General features: G+C 41.4%; 1 long non-coding RNA gene across 1 annotated transcript in view; it reads left to right on the top strand.

Moving 5' to 3' along the window:
• LOC117310552 (uncharacterized) overlaps positions 1-12201 on the top strand; it is an 82598-nt gene extending 70397 nt beyond the window's left edge. The window contains exon 3 of the long non-coding RNA XR_004524703.2: positions 10235-12201. This is a non-coding gene — a long non-coding RNA (uncharacterized lncRNA). The remainder of the gene's footprint in view (positions 1-10234) is intronic.
• Positions 12202-14666: the final 2465 nt, after the last annotated feature.

Genomic DNA, 14666 nt, shown 5'->3' with positions numbered 1-14666 from the left:
ATGTATGTAGAGAGAAGGAAAGAAGTTTATACCTCTTTTAAGTATCTTGTATTATCGTCTATATCATTCGTGTATCTTGTCATCCATCCATCTCAACTTTTTTCATATATATTTCCATTTAACCATCATTTTTCTGTATCTCTTTCTTTCTTTTCTATCATCTGTCTTTCCTCCCTTCCATCCATCCATCTAACATTTACACACCCATATTCACTCACATACACACAATCTCTGAATGTTCAGAGATTGGGGATTTCCAGGTGAAAGGGGAGGAGAAAGAGTGAAAATCCAACGTCTTGGACGAGGGGAAGACGGCAGAACAGTAAGACGCGGAGATCACCTTCCTCCCCACAGATACACCAGAAATACATCTACACGTGGAACAACTCCTACAGAACACCTACTGAACGCTGGCAGAAGACCTCCCAAAAAGGCAAGAAATTTCCCACGTACCTGGATAGGGCAAAAGAAAAAAGAATAAACAGAGACAAAAGAATAGGGACGGGACCTGCACCAGTGGGAGGGAGCCATGAAGGAGAAAAGGTTTCCACACACTAGGAGCCCCTTCGCGGGCAGAGACTGCAGAGGGGTAGCTTCGGAGCAGCGGAGGAGAGCCCAGAAATGGGTGCGGGGGGCAAAGTGGAGACATTCCCGCATAGAGGATTGGTGCCGGCCAGCACTCAACAGCCCGAGAGGCTTGTCTGCTCACCCGCTGGGGCGGGTGGGGCTGGGAGCTGAGGCTCGGGCTTCAGTCGGAGCGCAGGGAGAGGACTGGTCTTGGCCGCGTGAACACAGCCTGCAGGGGGTTAGTGCGCCACGGCTGGCCAGGAGAGAGTCTGGGAAAAGTCTGGACCTGCCGAAGAGGCAAGAGACTTTTTCTTCCCTCTTTGAGGGGATTAAGAGCGCTGCTTAAACGAGCTCCAGAGACGGGCGTGGGCCGCGGCTAAAAGCGCAGACCCCAGAGACGGGCATGAGACGCTAAGGTTGCTGCTGCCGCCGCCACCAAGAAGCCTGTGTGCGAGCACAGGTCACTATCCACACCCCCCTTCCGGGGAGCCTGTGCAGCCCGCCAGGGTCCCGGGATCCAGGGACAACTCCCCCGGGAGAACGCATGGCGCACATCACGCTGCTGCAACGTCTCGCCGGCCTCTGCCGCCGCAGGCCTGCCTCTCCGTGCCCCCCCCGCCCCCCCGGCCTGAGTGAGCCAGAGGCCCCGAATCACTGGCTCCTTAACCCCATCCAGTCTGAGTGAAGAACAGACGCCCTCCGGCGACCTACACGCAGCGGCGGGGCCAAATCCAAAGCGGAGCCCCTGGGAGCTGTGCAAACAAAGAAGAGAAAGGGAAATCTCTCCCAGCAGCCTCAGAAGCAGCGGATTAAAGCTCCACAATCAACTTGATGTACTCGACATCTGTGGAATACATGAATAGACAACGAATCCCAAATTGAGGAAGTGGACTTTGAGAGCAAGATTTACGATTTTTTCCCCCTTTCCTCTTTTGCAGTGTGGATGATAGGCTCTTGGTGCTGCAGCCAGGAGTCAGTGCTGTGCCTCTGACATGGGAGAGCCAACTTCAGGACACTGGTCCACAAGAGACCTCCCAGCTCCACATAATATCAAACGGCGAAAAACTCCCAGAGATCTCCATCTCAACGCCAGCACCCAGCTTTACTCAACGACCAGCAAGCTACAGTGCTGGACATCCTATGCCAAACAACTAGCAAGACAGGAACACAACCCCACCCATTAGCAGAGAGGCTGCCTAAAATCATAAGTCCACAGGAACCCCATAACACACCACCAGACGTGGACCTGCCCACCAGACAGACAAGATCCAGCCTCATCCACCAGAAAGCCTACACAACCCACTGAACCAACCTTAGCCACTGGGGACAGACACCAAAAACAATGGGAACTACCAACCTGCAGGCTGCAAAAAGGAGACCCCAAACACAGTAAGATAAGCAAAATGAGATGACAGAAAAACACACAGCAGATGAAGGAGGAAGGTAAAAACCCACCAGACCTAACAAATGAAGAGGAAATAGGCAGTCTACCTGAAAAAGAATTCAGAATAATGATAGTAAAGATGATCCAAAATCTTGGAAATAAAATAGACAAAATGCAAGAAACATTGAACAAGGACCTAGCAGAACTAAAGATGAAACAAACTGATGAACAACACTAAAATACCCTAGATGGGATCAATAGCAGAATAACTGCCGCAGAAGAACAGATAAGTGACCTGGAAGATAAAATAGTGGAAATAACTACTGCAGAACAGAATAAAGAGAAAAGAATGAAAAGAACAGAGGACAGTCTCAGAGACTTCTGGGACAACATTAAACGCACCAACGTTCGAATTATAGAGGTTCCAGAAGAAGAAGAGAAAAAGAAAGGGACTGAAAATATTTGAAGAGATTAGAGTTGAAAACTTCCCTATTATGGGAAAGGAAATAGTTAGTTAATCAAGTCTAGGAAGCACAGAGAGTCCCATACAGGATAAATCCAAGGAGAAATACGCCAAGACACACATTAATCAAACTGTCAAAAATTAAATACAAAGAAAACATATTAAAAGCAGCAAGGGAAAAACAACAAATAACACAGAAGGGAATTCCCATAAGGTAAACAGCTGATCTTTCAGCAGAAATTCTGCAAGCCAGAAGGGACTGGCAGGACATATTCAAAGTGATGAAGGAGAAAAGCCTGCAACCAAGATTACTCTACCTAGTAAGGATCTCATTCAGATTTGTTAGAGAAATTAAAACCTTTACAGACAAGCGAAAGCTGAGCAAGTTCAGCACCACCAAACCAGCTTTACAACAAATGCTAAAGAAACTTCTCTAGGCAAAAAACACAAGAGAAGGAAAAGACCTACAATAACGAACCGAAAACAATTTAGCAAATGGGAATAGGAACATACATATCGATAATTACCTTAAATGTAAATGGACTAAATGCTCCCACCAAAAGACACAGATTGGCTGAATGGATACAAAAACAAGACCCATATATATGCTGTCTACAAGAGGCCCACTTCAGACCTAGAGACACATACAGACTGAAAGTGGGGGGATGGAAAAAGATATCCCATGCAAATGGAAACCAAAAGAAAGCTGGAGTAGTAATTCTCATATCAGAAGAGACAAAGAAGGACACTACATAATGATCAAGGGATCAATCCAAGAAAAAGATATAAAAATTGTAAATATTTATGCATCCAACATAGGAGCACCTCAATACATAAGGAAATTACTAACAGCCATTAAAGGGGAAATCAACAGTAACACATTCACAGTAGGGGACTTTCACCAATGGACAGATGATCCAAAATGAAAATAAATAAGGAAACACAAGCTTTAAATGATACACTAAACAAGATGGACTTGATATTTATAGAACACTCCATCCAAAAACAACAGAATACACTTTTTTCTCAAGTGCTCATGGAACATTCTCCAGGATAGATCATATCTTGGGTCACAAATCAAGCCTTGGCAAATTTAAGAAAATTGAAATTGTATCAAGTATCTTTTCCGACCACAATGCTATCAGACTAGCTATCAATTACAGGAAAATATCTGTAACAAATGCAAACACATGGAGGCTAAACAATACACTACTTAATAACGAAGTGATCACTGAAGAAATCAAAGAGGAAATCAAAAAATACCTAGAAACAAATGACAATGGAGATACGACGACCCAAATCCTATGGGATGCAGCAAAAGCAGTTCTAAGAGGAAAGTTTATAGCAATACAAGCCCACCTTAAGAAACAGGAAACATCTCGAATAAACAACCTAACCTTGCACCTAAAGCAATTAGAGAAAGAAGAACAAAAGCCCCCAAAGTTAGCAGAAGAAAAGAAATCATAAAAATGAGATCGAAATAAATGAAGGAAATGATAGCTAAGATCAATGAAACTAAAAGCTGGTTCTTTGAGAAGATAAAATTGATAAACCATTAGCCAGACTCATCAAGAAAAAAAGGGAGAAGACTCACATCACTAGAATTAGAAATGAAAAAGGAGAAGTAACAACTGACACTGCAGAAATACAAAAGATCATGAGAGATTACTACAAGCAACTCTATGCCAATAAAATGGACAACCTGGAAGAAATGGACAAATTCTTAGAAATGCACAGCCTGCCAAGATTGAATCAGGAAGAAATAGAAAATATGAACAGACCAATCACAAGCACTGAAATTGAAACTGTGATTAAAAATCTTCCAACAAACAAAAGCCCAGGACCAGATGGCTTCACAGGCGAATTCTATCAAACATTTAGAGAACAGCTAACACCTTTCCTTCTCAAACTCTTCCAAAATATAGCAGAGGGAGGAACACTCCCAAACTCATTCTACGAGGCCACCATCACCTGATATCAAAACCGGACAAGGATGGCACAAAGAAAGAAAACTACAGGCCAATATCACTGATGAACGTAGATGCAAAAATCCTCAACAAAATACTAGCAAACAGAATCCAACAGCACATTAAAAGGATCATACACCATGATCAAGTGCAGTTTATTCCAGGAATGCAAGGATTCTTCAGTATATGCAAATCAATCAATGTGATAAACCATATTAACAAATTGAAGGAGAAAAACCATATGATCATCTCAATAAATGCAGAGAAAGCTTTCGACAAAATTCAACACCCATTTATGATAAAAACCCTGCAGAAGGTAGGCAAAGAGGGAACTTTCCTCAACATAATAAAGGCCATATATGACAAACCCACAGCCAACATCGTCCTCAATGGTGAAAAACTGAAAGCATTTCCACTAAGATCAGGAACAAGACAAGGTTGCCCACTCTCACTACTCTTATTCAATGTAGTTTTGGAAGTTTCAGCCACAGCAATCTGAGAAGAAAAGGAAATAAAACGAATCCAAATCAGAAAAGAAGAAGTAAAGCTGTCACTGTTTGCAGATGACATGATACTATACATAGAGAATCCTAAAGATGCTACCAGAAGACTACTAGATCTAATCAATGAATTTGGTAAAGTAGCAGGATACAAAATTAATGCACAGAAATCACTGGCATTCCTATACACTAATGATGAAAAATCTGAAAGTGAAATCAAGAAAACACTCCCATTTACCATTGCAACAAAAAGAATAAAATATCGAGGAATAATCCTACCTAAGGAGATAAAAGACCTGTAAGCCAAAAATTATAAGACACTGATGAAAGAAATTAAAGATGATACAAATAGATGCAGAGATATACCATGTTCTTGGATTGGAAGAATCAACATTGTGAAAATGACTCTACTACCGAAAGCAATCTACAAATTCAATGCAATCCCTATCAGACTACCACTGGCATTTTTCACAGAACTGGAACAAAAAATTTCACAATTTGTATGGAAACACAAAAGACTCCGAATAGGTAAAGCAATCTTGAGAAAGAAAAACGGAGCTGGAGGAATCAGGCTCCCTGACTTCAGACTATACTACAAAGCTACAGTAATCAAGACAGTATGGTACTGGCACAAAAACAGAAATATAGATCAGTGGAACAGGATAGAAAGTCCAGGGGTAAACCCACACACATATGGTTACCTTATTTTTGATAAAGGAGGCAGGAATGTACAGTGGAGAAAGGACAGCCTCTTCAATAAATGGTGCTCGGAAAACTGGACAGGTACATGTAAAAGTATGAGATTAGACCACTCCCTAACACCATACACAAAACTAAGCTCAAAATGGATTAAGTACCTAAATATAAGGCCAGAAACTATCAAACTCTTAGAGGAAAACATAGGCGGAACACTCTAGGACATAAATCACAGCAAGATCCTTTTTGACCCACCTCCTAGAGAAATGGAAATAAAAAGAAGAATAAACAAATGGGACCTAATGAAACTTCAAAGCTTTTGCACAGCAAAGGAAACCATAAACAAGACCAAAAGAAAACCCTCAGAATGGGAGAAAATATTTGCAAATGAAGCAACTGACAAAGGATTAATCTCCAAAATTTATAAGCAGCTCATGCAGCTCAATAACAAATAAACAACCCAATCCAAAAATGGGCAGAAGACCTAAGTAGACATTTCTCCAAAGAAGATATAGAGACTGCCAAAAAACACATGAAAGAATGCTCAATATCATTAATCATTAGAGAAATGCAAATCAAAACTACAATGAGATGTCATCTCACACTAGTCAGAATGGCCATCATCAAAAAATCTAGAAACAGTAAATGCTGGAGAGGGTGTGGAGAAAAGGGAACCCTCTTGCACTGCTGGTGGGAATGTGAATTGGTTCAGCCACTATGGAGAACAGTATGGAGGTTCCTTAAAAAACTACAAATAGAACTACCATATGACCCAGCAATCCCACTACTGGGCATATACCCTGAGAAAACCATAATTCAAAAAGAGTCATGTACCAAAATGTTCATTGCAGCTCTATTTACAATAGCCAAGAGCCAACCTAAGTGCCCATCATCCGATGAATGGATAAAGAAGATGTGGCACATATATACAATGGAATATTAGTCATAGAAAGTAACGAAACTGAGCTATTTGTAATGAGGTGGATAGACCTATAGTCTGTCATACAGAGTGAAGTAAGTCAGAAAGAGAAAGACAAATACCGTATGCTAACACATATATATGGAATTTAAGAAATAAAAAATGTCAGGAAGAACCTAGGGGTAAGACAGGAATAAAGACACATACCTACTAGAGAATGGACTTGAGGATATATGGGGAGGGGGAAGGGTGACCTGTGACAAAGTGAGAGAGTGGCATGGACATATACACACTACCAATTGTAAAATAGATAGCTAGTGGGAAGCAGCCGCATAGCACAGGGACATCAGCTCGGTGCTTTGTGACTGCCTGGAGGGGTGGGATAGGGAGGGTGCGAGGGAGGGAGATGCAAGAGGGAAGAGATATGGGGACATATGTATATGTATAACTGATTCACTTTGTTATAAACCAGAAACTAACACACCATTGTAAAGCAATTATACCCCAATAAAGATGTTAAAAAAAAAACTTCCAAGGTCTTTTTCCTAGAAACTCCATCCCCAATACCTCTAGTTATATGTCTTTAAACATAACTGGGTGACATGGCTCTATGAGTCAGGGCAGATTGAGTGTTTGCTGTGGTTTGTTTTGTAAAGAAAGGGAAAAGTGGTGGGAAATATATTTTGTACAGCTATGCTTGCCAGATACTAATTTAGCTTATATAATTTTATTTACCCAGTTCCATCCAATATATCTACTACCACGTATTATTCAGGGTTTTTAAAAAATTATTTTCAAGTGGTCATAATGCTTACAGAAGTGCAGCCCTATGCCTTTACTGAAGGTTCTGTAATATCCCTCCTCCACTGAATTTCTAAAGCAAAGAGTTGGCTTTTTTTAGCGTAAGTCTAGGCTATATATTACAGAGCAATTTTCAGTAATTTTACTAATTTTCTGAAAGAAGCATGAGGCAAATGAACACATGCCTTCATTACCCAACCATTATTTCAGAGTATAAAGATTGTTTTCTTTAAAGATAAAATTATTGTAATTCTGAGACATGATGGAAAAACCCAGATGAAACCTATTTTCTGAACATAAAAAAGTCAAAACACTCAGAAAACTGAATTACTGAAGTGAAGGTAGTTTGATATTTTAGGTCAATAAAATGATGCCAACATCTTAATACATGAATTGATGAAAGCTGAAAGTACACTGAATTTTATAATGCACTGCATTACAAAACCCACGCTTAAATAATTGGGCCTTGGTCATTTTTTTTTTCTACTGAACGACTGCTTTCACTTCAATCTGTGCCTTTGTAAGAATTAATTTGATCTCTGGCTCAATAAAGCCATACGTTTTCAACACCTATCTTCAAACTTCAACTGCCAAGCTTTGTGTTTAGTGCATTGAGAAACACAGGAACAGTTACATCCCTGTATTTTAATGAGATTTTCTCCCCCTCCCCTATTTTTGGAGAATCACTTGCACAAGAGAAGAATTTTGTAGGAAAATATTCTACATAAACATGGACACAGGAGGCCAAAGATCACTGACTGGTGATCTTTGGTGATGGCTCTGGTAGACTTGACTACATTGGAATAACCAGTCAGGTTTTAATTTTCATTTCTTGTGAAAAGAAGGTGCCAGAAATAGATGGCTACATTTATTTGGCAACTCAAAGGATGTTCTTTTTCTGGTGTCCCAAATGTCTATGGCTTACTGACTCCAACATGGAAAGCTACAGATTGTAAATAAGCTTATATTTAATCCGTAGCAGGCGATCGCTGAGCAACTGTTGTCTTGACATTTTAAGATTAGTCAGTACTGAGGATTCCAATGATGGGTCCTTAGAGAGGAAATTAGGATAGAGAAATGGCCTTCAGTAAAGTTTTGTTGTTTTTGTAACCCCATTAAATTATCAACATCAACAGAGTACTATACAGGTTTACCCTATTGAACAAAATTCAAAAGTCATCATTCCTTGGATGGCTGACATATGGAAATGCTATGTCAACCTAAAATGTACAGCCACCTCTAGAAATGAACGAAGCTGAATTTCCCCCAAGCCCTGTTACCCGGGAAAGCAGTAGCGATTAAGAAATAGCTCACCCGTTTGTGTTCTGGGAAACTCCTTCCTCACGTGACTTGGTAAGACTACCCCCCGCCTTGTCTACCTATGTGACAGGGCCAGACACAGACTCTCCAGTTTCCTATCTGTCTGTCTCATAAACAATGCACTGAATTGTCCACACTTGCTGATCAAAACAAAATGCTTGTTAAAGTTTCAGTGTTTCTCCTTTCCGCCTCACCTTTAAAGAAAAAAAAAATTTTAATTCACGTTTATTGGAGTATAATTGCTTCATAATGCTGTCTTAGTGTCTGCTGTACGACAAAGTGAATCAACCATACACATACATACGTCCCCATAGACACAGGTCTTGTGGTTAGAGTTGTACCTACTGCAACAGTCTCTGTCCCACAGTTCAACATCCCCTCGCCTTTCAATAATTCCCAGGGAAAGAGTCCATCTCCTCCAATACGGCTCACTCAGCTGCACAGGAGAGTTTTCTCCACATCAGCTCTTTACCTAGCCCTCATGTGCACACACCATTTGGGCCTGAAGGGTTTAGAAGACGCCCAGCAGAATTCCAACTGCTTTATCACTTTCTTCTGATACCCAGACTATCTGTGCTTCGGCCTTAACGTGAAATTATAGGAACCTGATTTACCCACTACCGGAAACAACGCGACCAACAATAGCAGACAAAAAAATCTATGAAACCCTGCATCGCAAGACACAAAAAATCCCCTGAAAGCAAGAAAACAAGATTCTGCCTCGAGAGAACTTCAGGACAAGGAATGACAAGAGTGATAACTAGGCCATTGAATGATATAGACAACCTCTCTGCAGTGAGTGTAATACATAAGATAAAATTATAGCGAAAAATACATTGTTAGAAAAAGAGTAAAACAGCACATTGTTTTAAAGTTATTTAGGAAAAGAAGGGATGGGAAAAAAACAAAAGGAGGTTATGAGTGCAGGATTAGCCTGTGATGAAACAAATATGAAAATTTAATAACAATCGAAACAAACCAAGGGATTTTTCCAAAGTACAGATATAAGATGGTACATTATTTCTCAAGAAAAAAATAAAGCTCAATCTCAGTCACCATTAAGCACTAAACATATCTCAGAGATATATGCGTATATCCACATATACAACTGGTATACATACATATACACACGCCAGATGCTAAACCTATCTTAGTGATATATATTTTTATATAATCTATAAATTCTATATATATTTGTATATATGTGATATATAAATTCTATATATTCTATAATATATAAAATATATATCTGAATGTGTATATCTATATATAAATCATATATATAAATATACCTTAGTGACATGTGGTTCACCATCCCTTTTTAAATCTAGTTAAAACACAGAGAAGCCGACAGGAAAAATAATTCGTCAAAAAGAGCCAATAGCAAAAGCAAATTAAATCTCAACTGATGAAAATATGTCCATAAAAGATCCTATGACTTTGAATTACTTGAAATAGATAACGAGACAATTTTTAAACTTCACTTCCAAAACAAAGCACATATGGTGCACCTTAATTACATAATTTATTGGAAAATTAATTACACAATTTTGGCGTGTGACTAGAAGAAGGAAGAGGGATTTTAAAGGTGCTAATTTGTATTTTATTTTTTTTCAGCTGGTGTACAACAGAGTCTATCTCCAATGGTGAAAAAACAACCGACGGTATTTCGGCATACAGTAACCCCACGGAGGGTATTATTTAGACACCACTGTGTATTAAAATCGTGTGAGTTGCTCACGAGAAAGATTCCAAAGCCCTTCCTTCCAAGAGAGTCTGGAAAGAGGGTCTCCTGAAATGGAAATGGTGGTGTTCAAACACCTCAGATGGTTTTGATGGACTGGTCCTTTGCCTCATTTTGAGAAATATTGAAACAGTTGAACCAAAACCTTAATCACCAATTCAGTCATAGAAAGAGAAACAAATATGGGCACATGCCACCACCACCACTCACACACCAAAAGAGTATGTCGAGTAGAGCCGGCCAATAAAATAAGGCAGGTACCGTCCACTGAAAAACACAGATGAGGACAAGAGGAGATCATAAGATCAAGACTGTATTGGGCTTCCCGGGTGGTGCAGTGGTTGAGAGTCCACCTGCCGATGCAGGGGACACGGGTTCGTGCCCCGGTCCGGGAGGATCCCACATGCCGCGGAGCGGCTAGGCCCGTGAGCCAAAGACTGTATTAAAGCTTTCCACAGCATCACCAAACCAACTCTGTAACAAATCAACTCTTATGTACTCAATAGACACATGTAAGCTGAATCAGAAGAGTTGCTAAAGAAAGGGCAAAGACCATGGAAATATACACGTAAACAAAATTAGAACAAGCCCGGCAATGCTAATGGCAGGCACATTGGCATCGAAGACTTGTATCATTAGATAGACATTGTATGGATTATATTACTCAGCCATTAAACGAATGGGACAGTGCCATTTGCAGCAACGTGGATGGACCTAAAGAATATTATGCTTCGTGAAATGAGTCAGACAGAGAAAGGCAAACACTGTAGGATATCACTTATATGTGGAATCTGAAAACTACAAATCAATGTACATGCAAAACAAAAACAGACTCACAAATATAGAAAACAAACTAGTGGTTACCAGGGGGGAGAGGGAAGAGAAGCGTGGGGATAAATTAGGGGTATGGGATTAAGAGATACAAACTACCATACGTAAAACAGATAAGCAACAAGGATTCATTGTACAGCACAGGGAATGATACCCATTACCTTGTAATCACTATAATGGAAGATAATCTTCAAAAATACCGAATCACTTTGCTGGACACCTGAAAGTAGCACAATATTGTAAATCAACTCTACTTCAATAAAAAATTAAAATAAACGAAAGTGCAAAGCCATGAGTAGGCCATGTTTGGGTTAAATAAACACCAAACTACATAGAGCAAACCTTCCAAGGGACCCCATTATGGGTCACTCCTTTCATTCAAGTGATAACAGGTCACTCCTTTCATTACTATGATACCAGGTCCCCGTGTCTTAGAACACAGTGTCTGTCTGTACCTGCAGCAGAATAATTTGCTGAGCTATTTCCTGCTGCTTGTGTGTTTCCCCGATGGGCTTTCTGTCTTTTTCTCTGGTTTCTGGGGTCTTTATGCTGCCCTGAGAAGACACTTCCCGTTAGGATTTTGCCATCCTGAAGCCTGAACTCATCGGTAAAATGACGGGTAGTGAAGGGCACACGGGGAATGCGCAAGCACTTTTACAAGCCAAAGGGATTAAAAAGGTCTGGTGGTAAGACACAGCGGCCAAGTCCAGATGGTGGCCAAGCCATACCTTATAGGATAAGACCTAGAGGAAGCATGAGGCCCAGCGGAGATTCCTCTTCTCTAACCCTAACACCGACACAAAGAATCGGGAGAAATCGGGGGTGCCTGGAGAACAAGAGGCACGAGCTGCAATGGGAGCCTGGTGCCACTGTCCTGCAAAGCGTGCAGAAGTCCACAGCATGGAACAGTGACCGCAGAACGTGCCTTCCTCTGGAAAGTAGGATTGGGACGTTACAGGGAAGGCATTTTCTTTCTTCACTGATTAACTGATTATAACTTTGTAAAAAATATCAGGAGTGACGCTACCATTTCAATAAAAAGTAAAAAACAAAAAAATTAAAAAGGCTTTAAGTAAGTGCATTTCTACGTTGCTGCGTACATATCTGCGTACAGTTGCAAAGAATCCACGATGAAATTGTCGGAAATATAATTTGCTTGGTCAAGCCCTTAGGGAATTTGCCATGGTAACCCTCTCAGCATTAGGCTTTTTTTTTTTTTTTTTTTAAACCAAAGCAACAATCCTTGAAGCAGGGCATTCTGAACATGATAAATGTTGTTCACCAGAGGTCAAGGATGTGATCACATCTAAAGACAAGAAAACAGTTACGCAGCTGCTGGCCCTTCACCCACCGAGGGGCAAAGGCTAAGTTCTCTCCGTTATTCCGAGAGACCTCACCAAAAGGGCAGCGACTGTCCATTTTTATTACATGTCATCAGGGCCTCTGTGGTCCAGGACAGAAGCACCGATTAAGAAGATGACTCTGGCTTCTCTGCAAGGGTGCCTTTTTGGGATCCGGCCAGCAGCCAACTGGGAGGGCCCAAGGAGGGTGTCTTTTGTAGACTGTGAACAACGTACCCCAAGCCTCCACACACATGAGTGCGTGTGAGCCTCACAACCGCAGACGTTACATTATCTCCTTTTTCATGTAAGAATACAGAGGCTGGAAAATCTTATGCCAACTTGCTGAAACCTTATAAATTCCAGGGATGAACGTGTGTCACAGGCAGAATGATCCCCACCCACTCCATTTCCCAAAGATGTCCCCATTCTCACCCTGGACTCTGTGGACACCCTACCTGACAGGACAAAATGGGTCCGGCAGATGTGATGAGGTTAAAGGCTTGAGATGGTGAAACTATGCTGGATGACCCAGGTGGACCGAGTGTCATCACAAGGGTCCTGTACAGTGTGGAGAAGCAGGAAGGCAGGTGAGTCAGACCATGAGATACAGCTTTGTGACAAAGACTTGACCAGCCATGGATGGCTTCAGAGACGGACGGGGGCCAAGGGACAGCTTGCACCGAGCCCAGTGAGACCCACGTGACACTTCTGACCGCCAGGGGAGTGAGAGTATCAGTGTGTTGTTTCAGCCCCTAGGATGGTAATACTTCGTTACAGCAGCCATAGGGAACTCATACAACTGGAAAAAGAGGTGCACAGCCCATGCCAACTAATCAGAACATGGTGTCTCCAAGTGATAAACAGAGTAGAATGAAGCAATGCCTGAGGCGCCCTATGGGTCTGGGTAGGCAGGCGACTCTCAGTGTTTCTGCAGGACAGCGTCAAGGACCTCAGAACTGCCCAGAGAATGGAGCCATCACCACATCAAGCACGATCCCGGAATCCATACAACCGAGAACGGAGCCGTCCCCGTGCCAACTACGGTCTCGGAATCCATAGAACACCCTAATGCTAGACTAGGGTTTCTTTTCCACACTGGGAGTCCTGATGAAGGATTCTAGGGCAGGGTTGAGGTGGACCGGCAAACATCACTTGCTGAGAACCACGCCACTGTGATGGGATGTAGTCCCACTCCAGCGTTGTCAATTTGGTGGATTTTACTGTTAAAGTGAGAAGATGACTCCATGAAGCCATTTACTCCACCAAAGAAATGGTGGTCAGGCACACAACGGGATCCTGTTCAGTGACCAGACAAGGCAAGGACATTTAAAAAGGAAACTTACGTGCATACTACTAAGTGAAAGAAGGCATTCTAAATAATGGAAAAGAATCTGAAAAAGAATATACGTGGTTGCATATACTTATATATCTGTATATATGTCTATAAACACACACACATACATATTACTGAATCACTTTGCTGTACACCTGAAACATTGTGAATCAACCATACTTCAATTAGAAAAAAGGCAGTCTGAAAAGACTATACATTGTATGAGTCCATTTATATGACATCCTGGAATAGGCAGAACTAGAGAGAAGGTAAACAGGTCCGTGTTAACCAGGGTTTTGGGGCGGAGGAGTTTTGAATAGGTGAAGCATGGGGGATACTTTGAGGGTGGTGAAACTATTCTGTATGATACAGTAGTGGCAGATACGCGACCCTAGCCATTTGTCAAAAGTCACAGAACTGTAGAGCACAGAGACCGAAACTAAGGTACGCAAATTAAAACAATAACAAAAATATTGAGAATTTTACGGGCTCCCAGGATGAAACACGTATGCTGTGTCAAGAGAATTTAATGGTGTTACCAATGGGTGAAGTAACCTTCAGTGAGGTGTGTGGTTAGGGGCCGGTGCTCACCTAATATTTCTTTACGTATTGGTGGATCTGTAAGATGAAAGACAAAAGGACTTGCAGATAAGCAGTGAACTCTGCTTGACAAAACTGTTTCCCACAGGGGCATGGCTTAACAATTCTGATAGTGCCCTGCATGTACACTGGGGTTGACCCATCGGTATATGGACTGCAGGAGCCAGGTAGCAGATGAGCAATGAAGGAGGTGACAGT

Source organism: Tursiops truncatus, chromosome Y (genome assembly GCF_011762595.2).
Source record: "Tursiops truncatus isolate mTurTru1 chromosome Y, mTurTru1.mat.Y, whole genome shotgun sequence".
In the NCBI taxonomy this organism is placed as follows: Eukaryota; Metazoa; Chordata; class Mammalia; order Artiodactyla; family Delphinidae; genus Tursiops; species Tursiops truncatus.
The sequence above is the reverse complement of the archived record's forward strand: the minus strand, read 5'-3'. Positions and strand labels throughout refer to the sequence as shown.